The sequence below is a fragment of the Elaeis guineensis genome, chromosome 11 (assembly GCF_000442705.2).
Source record: "Elaeis guineensis isolate ETL-2024a chromosome 11, EG11, whole genome shotgun sequence".
NCBI classification, from domain to species: domain Eukaryota; kingdom Viridiplantae; phylum Streptophyta; class Magnoliopsida; order Arecales; family Arecaceae; genus Elaeis; species Elaeis guineensis.
The window spans coordinates 11,101,231-11,119,084 of NC_026003.2; the positions used below are offsets into that span (position 1 = coordinate 11,101,231).

General features: G+C 32.3%; 1 pseudogene; it reads left to right on the forward strand.

Moving 5' to 3' along the window:
* Positions 1 to 17,307, forward strand: part of LOC105061216 (WEB family protein At5g55860-like) — a 28,144-nt pseudogene extending 10,837 nt beyond the window's left edge.
* The last annotated feature ends 547 nt before the right edge of the window (positions 17,308 to 17,854 follow it).

The window sequence follows — 17,854 nt, forward strand, 5'->3', positions numbered from 1 at the left end:
TGATAATAAATTTTGAAGGGTGCTTTCAAGATTTGATTGATTTGTCCGTTTAATGTTCTAAAGAGATAAGTAATGAACTATCTTTTCGAGATATTTTATAATTTATTTTAAAAATAAATAATTATTCTTTGAATTATGTATGATTTATGAAATTATATTTTGAACAAAAAGTGATTTCTTAAATATCATGGCTTATTAATTTATTATGGAATTTGTATATGCTCAATAAAATTATGATATGTATGTTATGTTGTAAAAGTCTTTGATATGGATCAGATTTATACTCTCAGCCTAACTATGTTTTGGACCTAATAAATAGAGATTATATATTGATACTCTAGACCCTACCAATGGGGGTTATGCATTGATTTTTGGACCCTATTAATGGGGGTTGTGCATTGATTTTTGGATCCTGTCAATGGAGGTTGTGCATTGATTTTTGGACCCTGCCAATGGGGGGTGTGCATTGATTTTTAGATCTTGCCAATGGAGATTATATGTTGGCATTCTATTTTGGGCCCTACTATAGGGATAAGTATGGTCATAGTTTGGGTTATTGAGTTATATATGTGTTTTGATTCGAATGAGATTTACAATTATATTTGTATATGAATATTTGAAAAGATTTGATTTGCATTGATTGAGTATGAAATATTTTCTTATATTTATTAATGGCATTATTTTTGAACATTATATCTTATGATAATATCTGAAATATCTAGTTGAGATATTCATTGCTTATTGGACTATCAAGTTCATTATCTTTTTTTTTTAATATTTTAGATTTAGATTCTTAATTACAGATATGGATACCATTTTGAGAATGAGCTAGAAGCGAGAGTTGATAATATAGATTTATTATAATATTTTTCTATGATTATTATTTGAGATGTAATTGATGTAAGATCTTCAAATATTATTGAAATTTTGTGAGAGACTAAAGTTGAATTTTAGTTAGTTAAATTTTGATATTAATTTATTAAGATTTCTATTGTAATGCATTGATATCATTTTTAGAATGTCTTGCATGCTTATTAAAAGAGTTCTTCATTAGTATGTATGTGACGGTTGCCATATCTCCTAGACTCATAATTTCGGATTGGAGGCTTGACACTTCCTCTTTGAAACTCAACACCCTCCTTGAGCCTGCATCCTGACTCTCTTGGTCGGCCTTCTTCTTGCCCCCTTTTTGTCTTACCATGCTTTGATCCTTCTACTTGGCTTGACATGTCCACCTTAGTAGCTACAAATAACAACTCATATATAAATTTTAATACTTAAAAATATAGCAAATGGGAATGAAAAATATATTAAATGCATAAAAATAAAGCAAACTAGTTTATAACGCCATGTGATGCACGTGATGTGATTTTTTCATATGAAATTAGTCTAAACTTTTATACACTTTCATTGCTGATATTTAATAAACATGAAAATAAAACTAGTGGTGCGAAATGATATTCACCATATTAGCACATTAATCTTAATTATCATTATTATAAAATACCCATAGCCCCACCAAATTTGACAAGTTCAAAATCTTTTCTAGTCCAATATTAATATTTTTTCATTCTGATTCCTAACTTATTAACATTAGTTCTTAAAAAAAAAAATCATGATATTTGATGCTAATAAGTAGCAATAAATAATAATATTTTGCTAAAGGCATATATATATATATATATATATATATATATATATACATGCTTCCTTGAACTTTTCTCCATCTATGAAAATTTGTATATGCAATTAAATGTTATGTACATGCATGGCAGGTGTCTATGCATATATATAGTCAATGGAAATATTTGGCCCATTTCCCTTCCTAAAGAGTTCTAACAATGCCAATATTTGGTTATAGCAAAAATATTTGTGCTTATTATGATTTTGGCATTAATGGAATAGTATTTGGTTATAGCAACTTTCCTTCTGGTTCTATATTCTCTTATATAGAGCTAATAAATGAGGGATGTATCTACTCACGCTACATTAGAAAACCAAAAGAAAAACTACCATGATAATTCTATGAAAAACTACCATAAGAATAAGCACTTACTTTTTTCTGGAAAACCATAGGCTATACATACAGCAAAAGGATTACATTAATGGAATAGTGTTTCAGATAGCATTATTTTCCTTCCTATTTTATAATCCCATATATAGAGCTCATAAATGAGAGGCTATAATGAAGGGAAGTGTGGTGGGTGATGTGCATGCATTTTCAAAAATTTTACAGTAAAATATATATAGATTAAATATTTAATATATAATATATACATAGATCAAATCTAAATCACCATACAGGATCTATCGCCTATTGTCACTAAGAAACTAAAAGAAACATCAAAAATGGAAGAATATATCTAAGTATAATTAGATCATATCTAATTCATATTTAGATTACATCTAAAAATTAATTGAGATCAAAATCTCATACCTAAGTATGGGTAGTAGATCATCACATCCGAAATCTATGATAGATGGTTCTTGATGATGCTTAGTTGCTGCATACGTGTCCAACCTCTACAGGTATCCACATGAAGTCTTTGTATCGATCGATCTCCTCGAGAGTGCTAGCTCGCGAAGACATCATCTTTTGGCTGATCTAAAAGAAATGTAATGAAGATGAAGAATAAGGAGACCCTCTCTTTTTTTTCTGAATCCATGCATTTAATCTCTATAATAGAGATCAAGAGAAGAACTCTTTCTTCTCAATTTTTCACGCATAAGAGAGAACTTTTCTCTCTTCCTTTTATGCCTTTAAGAAGAACTTTTCTTTTCTAATTTTCATGATAAAAATCAGATCTAATCTAATTTCTCATGCTGAAAATTATATAAAATTTTGAGATCTAGAAAAACCCAAAAGAAGGATCCAAGAGAAGAACCATTCCTCTCTCTTCTTCTCCCTTTTTATTCTTGATCTAGAACTTCACGAAGCCTCAAATGACCAACCAATTTTTTTTAATATTTTTTCTTCAAATCTTTATATGAAAAATTAGATCTAATCTAATTTTTATCTTAAAAAATTAAAAAAAATCTGAAAGAAGAATTTCTTCTTCTTTAAGGCTGCGCACAAGAAAGAAGATCCATCTTCTTTCTTGATCTAGAACTCTAGATAGCCTCAAACCCCAATCAGATTTTTTTTGATATTTTCCTCTAAATCCACATGTTAAAAATTAAATCTAATATAATTTTTATCTTAAAAATTTAAAAAAATTTGAAAGAAGAACTCCTTCTTCAAGGCTACGAACAAGAAAGAAGACTCTACTTCTTCTTTGATCTTTCTTTCTTTGGGAAGAACTTTTCTTCTCTAATTTTTTACTATATAACCAGTAGAGAAGTCTCTTTTTGATACCCAAAGATCAGTAAGAAACTCTTATAAAATCTTTTCAAGAAGGGAGGAGAATAGGAGAGATGCACATGGGGTTGTAGGGCATCCAACTCTTGGACGCCCCTCACCTTCTTTTTCTTTTTAGGCGATAAGAAGGGGAGGGGCGTACCTTCTTTTCTCACGGAAGAAAGAAGAAGGCGCAGCATCCTTTTGGGCATGGAGAGTTCTCACAGTAAAGGGAGTAGGGCGTGAGGAATTAATTATCACATGGGGTGGCTTGGTTTGGGTTTAGTCCTATTCTAAATAGGATTTAAGATCTTGATCCAATTCTAACTAATTCTTAGATCCAATCCTAACTAACTTAAAAATTAGTTATAACAAACTAACTAATTGGATCCTAGCCTAATTATTATATCCAAATTAAATTTGTAATTAGTTAGATTAAAACCTCATTGATCCAGAGAATGATTCTTGATTACGATCAGAGAAGCTATTTGATAATAAGGCTTGATCCAATCAAGCCTATTATCTAATAGGGTTAGATCCAATCAACATTTGTATCAAACTAATCCCATTAACTTGATTTTGGATCTTCGAGATCAATTAGAACAAGCTCTATTATACAATAGGACTGCATCAAATCAATCCAAAGCCTATATAAAAATAATTGAATCATATTCATGCATCTCTGAAATCAATTAGAACAAGCCCTATTATTCAATAGGGATACATCCAATCAATCCAAAATCAATTTAATTGAATCTAATTCAATTAGATCTAATTTAATTCTTATTGTTCAATCAAATTGAGCCAATTAATAATCATATTATCAATTAATTATTCTTCTAATTTACTAACCATTAGTAAATAATTTATTACAATCTTTGCATAGGATTAATCATCAATCAAATTGATAATTAAATCCTCCAACAATTCATAATCATCGATCAGCCATTTGATCAGACAGGTACTTCTATGTATGTGATCCCATAGGTTCGAAACTAAGTCGATAGCACAAAAATAATTTCTATACTAATCGATGTGACCATCTAGCAATAGGACCCAACATCCGGATAGGCTGAATGTATACCTAGCAACACTCTAGAACCCATGTGGATATAGTTATCATATAATTCATCTCTTTGACACTCGATGCTCAAAAATGACTTTGGGTTAAACTGTCAACCCAAGAAAAGTGATCCATATTGTGTCTCAACCTCAAAAATCCTGTGACTCCTCACTAGGACTACTTTGGCCAAAGTTTTGTTGAATTAAAATACAATGATGTATCATCTCTAATTTTACTTGAAGCGGTCAATCCTATCTTGACTCGCACTCAGACTTCACAAGTATTTAACTGTATCCAGAAATCTTCCATCATTGAATTAAAAATTCGGATAGTTCGGCACTAAAGCATAGTGAGTTGCTTGCAAGTCACCGAGATAGCCTCAGGTCTGAGGGACACATATACCTATATCCCATCAGAGTAATCCTTAACAGCAGAGTACTCTAAAAGTGATCACGTTCAGTGAAATATACTCCTACATATCACTTGTATGCCATATCCATGTCACCACACGTCTTGGTTAAGAGGATAACCAACTAATATGGCATACAATGACCTATACTTGATACAATTATTGTCCTTATGATAATTGTATCATTTGATTGCGAACAGAATTTAAGAACCACATGATAAATCTTTCTTTATCATTTTGGAAGTAGTTCTAAGGACTTCATCATAACATATGAGTTCTATTTTAGAAGATGTATTTTTTATGATGAATCTGTCAGATAATATTTATCATTTTATAATTGGTATACTTGTATGGAACACAATCATCTACAACCTAGATGATTGGCTTTAGGAAATATTTTTCAACAACTCCCGCTTGGACTAAAGCCAATCAGATTGGTATCAAATATCCATCTTCCATTTTAAATCATTAAACTCTTGAGATTTGATTGCTCTAGTCAATGGGTCGGCCTAGTTCTCCTTTCGATCGATCTTCTTAAGATCGGCTTTATTTCGATCTTATTGAAAAAATTGATTGCAATGCAGAAAGTGTTTGATTTACAGATGGAGCATCAATTCTTCAGCTTGAGCTATGGCTCCAGTACTACTGTCAATACAACAAAATTGGATCATCAATGGAGGGTACCTCTCCAAACTCGCTAATAAACTTCCATAATCAAACAACTTTTTTACCAGCATCAAATGCTGCAAAGAACTCAGTATCACAAATAAAATTTGCTACTGACTATTGCATAGAACCTTTCTAGCATGTCTCTCCTCTTTTAGGATAAAAATACAATCTGACATAACTTTATCATTTCGACCTGACTAAAAATTAGAATCAATATTTCATAGATTTTAAGTCAGACTCTCCATAAATGAGTCATTGGTCTTTAGTATTTCATAAATACTTAAGAATGGTTCTAATAATCTTTCAAACTTTTATAGAGACTAGAGATGACAATCAAGCTTTTAGTCTCTGTAATGTAGGGATGTCATTTTCGATTAAGAGAATTTCATCTCAAACAACACAAAGAATAATTTTACAGAACTATTAGCTCATTTGTACATACAGGATTCTGTTTCGTTCTCAATGAAGCCATACATTCAAAACGTAAATTCCAACTTCAAAAAATTTGATTCAATCCAAATGGACTTGAGGATTGCCATAAGGAAAACTTCTCATTGTAGTCAACACTACAACTTTGATGAAATCCTTTGACAATCAGACAGAATTAATAGGACTTCACCTTTCTGTTTGCATCTCTAATCCATATGGAGTCCACTCACATGCTATGGGTCTTATCCCTTTAGGTGAATCAACGAATATCTATACATCATTGATCTTCATGGATCTCATTTCAGATTTAATGGCTCCAAGCCACTTCTTAAAGTTAGATCCCTGTACAGCATCCTTATGGGAGATCAAATCTTCTTTTCGAATTTAAAAACTGAAGTATCTGTTCAGCTGACATGGTACTCTATTGTATCTACTCAAGGATGCCTTTACATCGAGCTCTAGATTTGATCTAAGCAACTACAGTTCTGTTGGTTTGTGTCAGAGTTGGTTTCTCTACCTATCAAGCTTCATCAAGCTTGATCTAATCGACATCAGTTTCTTCATCAAGAAATTTTTTTTCTAAAAAGAATGCCTTAAGATTCATGAATATCTCATATCCATCAAAAAGGTAGAAGAAATCTCTTTATTATAATATTTATCAGACCAAGATCCAAACTAGTCGGTTTGTGAACATTTCATATAAGTTTGACATCTTAAATCCTAAGATAAGAGAGTATCGAATTACCCAAGTCCATATCTGATGTAGAGTTTTGGTGATCGATTTGCTTGGAACGTTCTTGAGCACATATCAAGTAGTTTTTAAAGCATAACCTCAAGCAGACCAGCAAATCCCATAATGGACTGAACTATGCCAACAAGGTTCAATTCTCCTTTTCAGACATTCTTTTAAATAGTGATATCCCAGAAGAGGTCCATTAAGAGAGAATCTAATTTTCTCCAAGATATATCAAAACTTATTGTAAAAGTATTTACTTTATCAGTCAAACTGATGAATTCTAATACTCTTTGTAGTTCATTTTTCTACTCTATTATAGAATCATTTGAACATTTTAATCGACTCAGATTTGTGCTTCATAAGCAAGATGCACCCATGTCAAGATAGGTCATCAGAGATTTTAATAAAATAGTAAGCCCTCTTTTGGCATTTAAGTTCATGAGTGAAAATACATCAATATGTATCAAACTCAGAACATCGCTGGCTCATTCATCATTTTCAATAAAAGGTAACTAAGTCAACTATGTCAAAAATAGACTTTAGTGATATTATCTAATCTAGAGTGCTAGTTAAATATATACATTACACTAACAGACTATGGTAATGAGTTTATGTCATTTTCAATTGTTCACTCATTATTATAGTATCATTCACAATGATATTACAACAATCATACTTATTGACACCATTAATAAGATTGGATAATAGTGACAATTACTTAAAATGATATCTTCAGGATTGAGAACAAGCTCGATGATTCCTAATGTTAAGACTGGAACAGACTTCCATGTCTTGCATTCAGGACTCTCTTGCTGTTTTCAAACCTTATACTTATTCTGAAGTCTTTTGCCACTATTTGCAAATATGACTTATACTATTGGTATCCTATACCCTGATAGTAGAATTATCAATAGAAAAACTTCAAAGAATTATCATATAACTATATTGACCAGAAACTATTTGCTGATTTCTCTTTTAAGCCTATTTGGGTTAGCCTGAGACTTCTTAATTAATTCTCTCAAAAACTATATTCAACTTTCGATACTAGCTATCTCAGGTCTGATAATGTTGTCACTGTCTAACAATGAATAGAGCCATTTTTGAAAAGAGAACAATTGATCTATTAGTATATGAATTATTTTAAGCCTAAAGATTTAAACTTTAGTCTAAAGATTCTCTCACTATTTTATACGAATTGGTAGCCTCTACCTCCAATCGATTAATTACTTTAATTCCTTAGCGGTGCTAGAATCCACACAGACTGCATTCAGACCCGAGTGTGGCTTGGCTAACCTTACTGCATCCATGAGTAGGTTTATAATCAATTATTTTTTCAAATAATTTCTAGCAATCAGATTTTGCCCCAGGCATCCCTTCAGTAGGCGTGTGGCACCTCCACTGAAAATCCTAGTTAGGTCCAACCATTAACATGACAACATCAAGTCATCCAATAAAATGGATGTCCAGACCCGAGTGTAGCTTGACCAACCTGAGCATTGATCTGAAGGTACAATAAGATGATTATATAATAGATGATAATTTTAATACGTAATAGACACCAGGCGTGTGGCACCTCCAATGCTTATTTGGAATATTGGACTTATTATCACGCACCTTAATAGGAGGCTATGATCTAGTTATCCCTATAACTAGCTCATTTTATAGACCTAATAATTTAGAAGATTTGGTTAATATACTTTAGAAGATATCAGTTGACCTACAAGTCATAATCCTCCCACTGACTTCATTAAGTCATGAAAAAGACTAGTGACTAGTGGGTCCAACCGACATGTCGCAGATCCTCCCACTGACTTTATCAAGTCATGAGAAGGATTAGAGACAAGTCGATTCAGGATACCTAAATCAGTCATACTGACTAACCTTAACAATATGGGTCAACTTGAGTCATCTAACGATTTAATCATCCTAATGACTCGGGCTCAACCTTTGAGCCTCAATCTAGATCCATTTGGTTTGATCAAGGATATGGACTTGATCAATTATAACTATTTTTTTTAAATTTGAAGTACCCTTGATCTAATCTAAATTAACTATTGGTTAGATTGGATCAACTACTCTTTCTAGTCCATTAAGTTTTTGATTCTAACCTTAGATCTAATCCAATTAAAAGGACCTATTTTGAGCTAACCCATGTCCCATATTTTATGCAATGTCATTAGATCTTTAATTATAATTCTAGATCTAAAATATATTTTTTAATTCTTAATTAAGTATAATATCAACTTGGGTTAAGGTTATGAAATAATTTCTTATGTAAATCGTTTACATTAAATCATAAAATCTTTTAGATCAAATATAAATTTTTATGATTTTCAATCAAAGTAATTTTAATTAATCAAGATTAGATACAACTAGTTTCTTCATAACTTGTATCACATACAACAATACCTAGGGTTTCAAGATCTAGGATTTTGCAAAAATATAAATTTTTTCTTTTCATTTTTTTCTTCATGGGACCTTACAGTGGCACCCCTACACGCCATGAAGAGCACCCTATTGAATGGAAAGAGAGGATCATGTAATCCTATTTGCTCCTATGACCAGACGGTCTGGTGATTACCCAATCTGAGTACTTTGCTACTCAGAACATCTAATCTAATTCATATATCATATATATAAAAATTTAGATCAAATCTAAATTATATTAGATCTGATTTTATATTAGATCATATCTAAATTAGATCATAATACATCTCATGCATTGCTAAATCTAGATTTCAACTCTACATGCATATATGTTTATGTCATAATGAACCTTCGCTCTGATACCATTTGAAGCGAAGCATGGTGGGTGATGTGCATATATTTTAAAAATTTTATAGTAGAATATATATAGATTAAATAATTTAATCTATAATGCATGCATAGATTAAATCTAAATCACCATATAGGATCTATGACATAAACTAATATGCATGTATATACATCTGAAATCTAAAATTCAGCAAATACAGAATATATCTAAGTATAATTAGATCATATCTAATTCATATTTAGATTATATCTAAAAATTAATTGAGATCTAAATCTCATACCTGAGTGCGGGTAGTAGATCACCACATCCAAAATCTATGATAGATGGTTCTTGATGATGTTTGGCAGCTGCACACGCATCCGACCTCTACAGGTATCCACATGAAGCCTTTGTACTGATTGATCTCCTGAGGGTGCTAGCATGAAGACATCATCTTTTGGTTGATCTAAAAGAAAGGTAATGAAGATGAAGAATAAGGAGACCCTCTCCTTTTCTTTCTGGATCCTTGCATTTAATCTCTACAATAGAGATCAAGAGAAGAACTCTTTCTTCTCAATTTTTCATGCACAAGAGAGAACCTTTCTCTCTTCCTTTCATGCCTTTGAGAAGAACTTTTTTTCTCTAATTTTTTATGATAAAAATCAGATCTAATCTAATTTTTCATACTAAAAATTATGTGAAATCTTGAGATCTAGAAAAATCCAAAAGAGAGATCCAAGAGAAGAACCATTCTTCTCTCTTCTTCTCTTTTTTTCTTCTTGATCTAGAACTCCAAGAAGCCTCAAATGCCCAATCAGATTTTTTTGATATTTTTTTTTTCAAATCTTCATATAAAAAATTTGATCTAATCTAATTTTTATCTTAAAAAAATTAAAAAAAAATTTAGAAGAAGAACTCCTTCTTCTTCAAGGCTGCGCACAAGAAAGAAGATCCATCTTCTTTCTTGATCTAGAACTCTAGATAGCCCCAAACCCCAACCAATTTTTTTAATATTTTTTCTCTAAATTTATATATTAAAAATCATATCTAATCTAATTTTTATCTTAAAAAAAAATAAAAAAAAATCTGAAAGAAGAACTCCTTTTTCAAGGCTGCACACAAGAAAGAAGACCCTTCTTCTTCCTTGATCTTTCTCTCTTTGAGAAGAACTTTTCTTCTTCCATTTTTTGCTGTATAAGCAACAGAGAAGCCTCTTTTTGATGCCCAAAGATCAATAAGAAACTCTCATAAAATTTTTTCAAGAAGGGAGGAGAATAGGACAGATGCATATGGGATTGTGGGGCGTCCAACTCTTGGACACCCCTCACCTTCTTTTTCTTTTTGGGCGACAACAAGGGGAGAGGCTTACCTGTTTTTCTCACAGAAGAAAGAAGACAGCGTGGCATCCTTTGGGGCATGGAAAGTTCTCACGATAAAGAGAGTAGGGCGTGAGAAATTAATTATCATATGGGGTGGCTTGATTTGGGTTTAGTCCTATTCTAAATAGGATTCAAGATCTTGATCAAATTCTAACTAATTCTTGGATCCAATCCTAACTAACTTAGGAATTAGTTATAACAAACTAACTAATTGAGTCCTAACCCAATTATTAGGCTCTAATTGAATTTATAATTAGTTAGATTGAAACTCTATTGATCCAGAAAATGATTCTTGATTGCGATTAGGGAAGCTATTTGATAATAGGGCTTGATCCAATCAAGCCTATTATCTAATAGGATTAGATCCAATCAAAGCCTATGTCAAACTAATCCCATTAACTTGATTTTGGATCTCTGAGATCAATTGGAACAAACTCTATTATATAATAAGGCTGCATCCAATCAATCCAAAATTTATATAAAAATAATTGAATCATATTCATGCATCCCTGAAATCAATTAGAACAAGCCTTATTATTCAATAAGGATGTATCCAATCAATCAAAAATCAATTGAATTGAATTCAATTCAATTAGATCTAATTCAATCCCCATTACTCTATCAAATTGAGTCAATTAATAATCATATTGTCAATTAATTATTCTTCTAATTTACTAACCATTAGTAAATAATGTATTGCAACCTTTGCATAAGATTAATCATCAATTAAATTGATAATTAAACTCTTCAATAATTCATAGTCACCGATCAGTCATTTGATCAGACAAGTATTTCTATGTGTGTGATCCCATAGGTTCGAACCTAAGTTGGTAGCATAAGAATAATTTCTGTATTAATCGATATAACCATCTAGTAATGGGATCCAACGTTCGGATAGGCCGAATACATGCCTAGCAACACTCTAGAACCCATGTGGATATAGTTACCGTATAATTCATCTCTTTGACACTCGATGCTTAAAGATGATTTTGGGTTAAACTGTCAATCCAAGAAAAGTGATCTACATTATGTCTCAATCTCAAAAATTCTATGACTCTTCACTAAAACTACTTTGACCAAAGTTTTGTTGAATTAAAACACAATGATGTATTATCTCTAATTTTACTTAGAGCAATCAATCTCATCTTGACTCGCACTCAGACTTCATAAGTACTTAACTGTGCTCAAAAATCTTCCATCATCAAATAAAAAATTCTGATAGTCTGATACCAAAGTACAGTGAATTGCTTGCAAGTCACCAAGACAGTCTCAGGTCCGAGAGACACATATATCTATATTCCATCAGAGCAACCCTTGATAGCAGAGTGCTCCAAAAGTAGTCATGCTTAGTGAAATGTACTCCTACATATCATCCGTATACCATACCCATATCACCACACATCTTGGTTAAGAGGACAACCAATTAATATGACATACAACGATCTATACTTGATACAATTATCATCCTTGTGATAATTGTATCATTTGATCGTGAGCAGAATTTAAGAACCACATGATAAATTTTTTTTTATCATTTTGAAAGTAGTTCTAAGGACTTCATCATAACATATGAGTTCTATTTTAGAAGATATATTCCTTATGATGAATCTGTTAGATAATATTTATCATTTTATAATTCGTATACTTGTATGGAACACAAGCATCTACAACCCAGATGATTGACTTTAGGACATATTTTCCAACAATATTAAAAATTATGTCTCAAAGCCAATCGTCAACCTGTTGACGGTTGTGCTCATCATTATAATTGTATATGAATTATTGAATTAATAAATATTATTTAATTTTTTTATCACTGTGTATATCTCATTTTGAACTTCTGTTATGTGATGAAGTCCTTAGGACTATTTGATTCGATATAGGAGGATATATCATTTAGTCCTTAAATAAGTTTGCGACGAAAGGATATGCTATTACTAGGATGATAGATATATCAAGTGTAGGTCATTGTGTGCTATATAGGTTGGTTATCTTCTTAACCAAAGAGCGTAGAGATGCTGGTATGGCATACAGGTAAAATATAAGAGTATATTTCACTGAACGTGATCAATTCTGGAGCACTCTGCTATCAAGACTCACTCTGAAGGGATATACGTATAAGTGTCCCTTCGACTTGAGATCACCACGGTGACTTGCAAGCAACTCACTATACTTTGGTGCCGGGCTACCTGAATTTCTAATTCAGCGATGAAAGATTTTTGGATATAGTCAAGTACTTGTGAAGTCGGTGTGTGAGTCAAGATAGAATTGACCCCTCCGAATAAGTAGGAGTTAATGTATCAATGTATTTTCATTCAGTAAAATCTTGGCCAGGGTAATCCATGTGATAGATTTTAAAAATTAAAATACAATGTGGATGACCATATCAGGATTACCAGTTAAACCCTAGGTCACCTTGAGTATTTGGATTAAAGGAATAAATTATATGGTAACTATATTCAAATAGATTCTTGAGTATTGCTTTGCATACATTCAGCCTATCCGGACGTTGGGTACTATTGCTAGATGGTTACTCCGATTGGTATAGAAATTAGTTTCTGTGCTACCGACTTAGGTTCAAACCTATGGGATCACACACATTAGAAGTTTTTCTTCGATCACATGACTAATCTGAAGAGTCCCAGTCAACAGAGACTTTGGTGAAGAGTCCCACTTGACGGGGACTCTGCTGAAGAGTCCCACTGGATGGAGACTCTACTGAAGAATCCCACTAGACTTGGACTCTATCTTTAATGGAGGAATAATTAGTAATTAGATTTTTAATTAGCTCAATTTGATTGAGCATTAAAGTCTGGATCAAGTCTGATTGAATTTGATTCAATCAAGTCAAGTCTGATTAGGTTATGAGATGACCTAATCGGTAAGGGAGAAATAATCCTGATTTGATCGGGTCTATAGCTCAATTAATTTATTGATTTGATCAAGTTTAATTGAGATTATAGGAGTCTAATTAAATTAGGTTCATTATATTTTATTTGGATCTAATTGGATTGAATTTGAAAGAAATCCAATTGGTTGAACCCTAGAGTCCCAAATGAATAGGACTCTATCCCTTACGCCACCTAATTTGTCTCACGCCTTTTCTCATCACACAAAATTAGTTTGTATATGAGAAAATCAGAAAATAATTCTTTTTTTGTCACCCATTAAGGATAGAAATTGATTGATTTTGATTTGAATTCAAATTAGTTTAAATTTTAACTTAAAATCTTATCCATATCCTTCCACATGTTGGCTACTTTTGAAGGAATCTATTGTGTACGAGAAAAAGAGATCTTCCCAAAAAGGTATTTTTGACCCTCTTTTTCTCTGGTATCTCACGATGAAAAGCTCTCCTCTTTTGGTGCATAAAATTATGACTTTTTTATGGTTGTCACACAAATCAGATAAAACAGGATAAGAACTGGAGTTTGTTGCAATTCAAACACTTGAATTTCAATTCAACTCCAAAAGAAAAACCACCATGATAATTCTATGAAAAACTGCCATAAGAATAAGCACTTACTTTTTTCTAGAAAACCATAGGTTATACATATAGCAAAAGGATTACATTAATGGAATATTGTTTTAGATAGCATTATTTTCCTTCCTATTTTATAATCCCATATATAGAGCTCATAAATGAGAGGCTATAATGCATCTAGTCATGCTATATTAGGAAATCAAAAGAAAAACTACCATGATAATTCTTTGAAAAATTGTCAAGGGAATAACTACTTACTTTTTTTGAAAACAATTACATAGTGAAAGTATACCCTGTATAGATGGCAAAAGGACAGCTTACCAGCACAGACCTTCATTTTAATATAGATATATTAGATGTGAATAAGTAATAACATCTCATAATCATAATTTAATAACAACAATATCTTTTTCAAATAATATCCAAGTTGCTGACTCAATATAAGCTAATAAAATATAAAAAAACCCAAATAACATTCAATTCAAAACATAACCGGTACACATATGGAGTCTTAAGCAATTCTATTATGCCTCCAATTATTAAACATCTCATTTGCTAAATTCTCTCAGAATTGAGACTATGCATTAGTCATCTCCACATATGTAATCATTTCACCGAGGTTTGGCTCTATTTCTTGAATGCCACTCACATCCTCACCTACCTGTGCCTCTATTAGGTCAGTAGACATCTCTTGTTAAATGAAGTTATGGAGGATGGCACAAGCATTGATAATTCTACATTGGGTTTTCATAGGATAATGAAGTTTAGACCTTAATATTGCCCACCTCAATTTTAACAACCCGAAGCATCTTTCAATGATACTTCTAGCCCATGAATGTTTTATATTAAAAAAAATTATGAGGAATATTCGGATGACTTCCTTTATCTCCACTCATTCAAATGATACCTCTTACCTCGATATGGGGTCAAAAAGCCTTCTGTATGTTTTAACCAACATCACACAAGTAGTAGTAACCTATAGTTCCTTGTATATGCATTAATAATCATGTTGGGCTTAAAAAACAATCTTATTTTGTTATCAGAGAAAAAAAATGATATATGGAGACTATGCATTTACCTTGAGGAATAATTAATCCATTTAGTTTTGAAATTGCATGTCTTAAGACCCTGAAATCAGTTTCAGAGCCCTTCCACCCTGGTAAGACATACAAAAACTTCATATTTTTTGTATATATGCCTAGGACATTAGTGGCAATGTCACCCTTACAAGATCTATACCTAATCATGTCAACAACATCTACTTTGATGTGGATGTAAGTTCCATCAAGTGCCCCAAGGCAATTCTACATACATAAAATAAAATCATTTATAATCTTATGATCTTAGTTTACGAACTGGAAAATTATGTGTTGGACAATTATAATACCTTGAAGCAATTTCATTTGTCATCTAGATAATTTTCAGGCATAGGCTCGGATTTTGCAAATAAGCTTGGATGGAAACGCAAAACAACATGTAGCACTGCATGAAATTATCTACTGATTGTCTCACTTAAACGTGTAAGTTGTCTTTTAACTACCCTAATCCTCTCATCATGTGCAATAATGTGTAAGAACATGGCCACTAGTTCTTTCAACTTCCATGGTCTTTGTGGGCTTGAGTCCACCTTGTGTTGTTAGTAACACAGCTTATGAAATGACCCAAATCCATTCGATAATTATCGACACATGCCACATCACTCTCAAAAAGCATCTTGCACATGTTCAAAGATCTAATTTGCAATCTAGAGTATGCGTCCCATGTCAATCTCCTTCTTCTAAATCTCTAATTTAGCACAAGAATGACAATCAAAAGCAAGAAAATATACACCTCTTCCATCATTTCTAATTGTAAAAGTAAAACCCCAAGTTCTTGTAAAAGTTTTGATCGAGGAAATCTTTCCATCACTTCAAGTATGGAGTTCATGATACATTTAGAATCAAAAAAAAAAAAAAACTAATACATCAAAATTCATAAACTAATGAAAGCGACAGAGAGACAGAGAGAGAGAGAGTGTGTGTGTTTACCTCAGTTGATGTCGTTAGAGAAGCTACTGGTAATGGAAGTCGTTGGTAAAGATTTTGAAGATTTCGAAGATGAAAGGTTAGAGAAAAGAAAACTAGCCTAGTTTTCTTCTATAGGAGGTGTTATTGAAGATGAAAGGTCAAAAAAAAGAAAGAGACGAGGAGGACTTTTTTTCTCCCCAATTTAATGATTAGGGATATATTTGTCCTAAAATAAGTTCAACACATCACCAATATCCCATGATGTGCTATCACCTGGGATATATGTGGTGATAGCATCATCGCACAATGTAGTGATGCTATCACCAAATTTATCACTGGATGAAATTTTGTAATACCAAATAAGATGATCACATCACCTAATTTACATCATTGGGGTGATGTGAAATATCATTTTCTACCAAATACTACCTTAGAAGTTTGGTGGAATCCCTGAAGTTAGTGTTGGAAACGATGAAGATGGAGCATGCTGAGCTCAAAAAGAGATGCCAAAACTAAGTCTATTGTTAGTAATCATCAAGTAAAGCTTTAGAATTGCAAAGGTGAGCTTGAGGCAACTATAGCTAAAGAATCGAAAGCAACCTTAGGATCTAATGACCTGATGTCAGCCCTTCAACAACTATCTGCTGAATTTGAGAGTGCAATATGTGAAGTAGAAGCAATGAAGAAAACTGCTGAAGAGATAAGAAATGAGGCTGAAGCATCCCAAACAGCCTTGGGTGAAGCAGAGTAGAAGTTGCAGATTGCCTTAAAGGATGTAGAAGCAAAAGCAGCAGAGGCAAGTGCTCGAACTATCCAAGAAAGCAAATGCTGCTTGAGCCTCAACCTTGAATTCTGAGGCTAAGATTACAATCTCAAAAGAGGACTATGAGTCTTTGAGCTGGAAGGTGGAGAAGTTTGAGAAGTTGATAGAGATGAAGGTTACTGCTCCCATGGCCTCAGTAGAAACTGTGAGGGCAAGTGAGAATGAGGCAATTAAGAGGTTAGAGGTAGATCAGAAGGAGATGGTGTCGGAGCTTTAATTTGAAAAAAAATTAAATTTAAAAATAATAAAATAATAAGAATAATAAATCTTGTGCACTAAATTTTAGTTGTTTAAAAGCTTTAAAATACCTTTAATTTGGTGCATCATTCTGAGAAATTACAACTATTCAAAAGAGAACATTCCTTCTAATAGAATACTATGTTTTCAAAATATCGCATCATCTTGAAGTTGTAGCATCTCTTTAGTTATCTGGATAGAGTCTATAAATAGGCTATGGATTCGACCATTATAGAATTATCTAAACATTATTCAATTTCTTTCACTCTTTGGTGCTCTATATCTTCTGATAGGCTCTTTTTCTACTTGAAGATTTTACTTTTTACTTTTTTATTTCTTTTCCTTTGCGGGTATCTGAAAGAGTCACTTGGATCAAGTCTTCTAGTGATCATGCTTGTTAAAGGAGGATCATGTTGAGCTAGGTTATTGTACCTAGAGAATGAGATTGCCATAGACCTACATATAGAGGGCAAATTATGTTCTTAGATTGTTGGAAACTAATCAATCAACTTGCCTAGAAAAATATT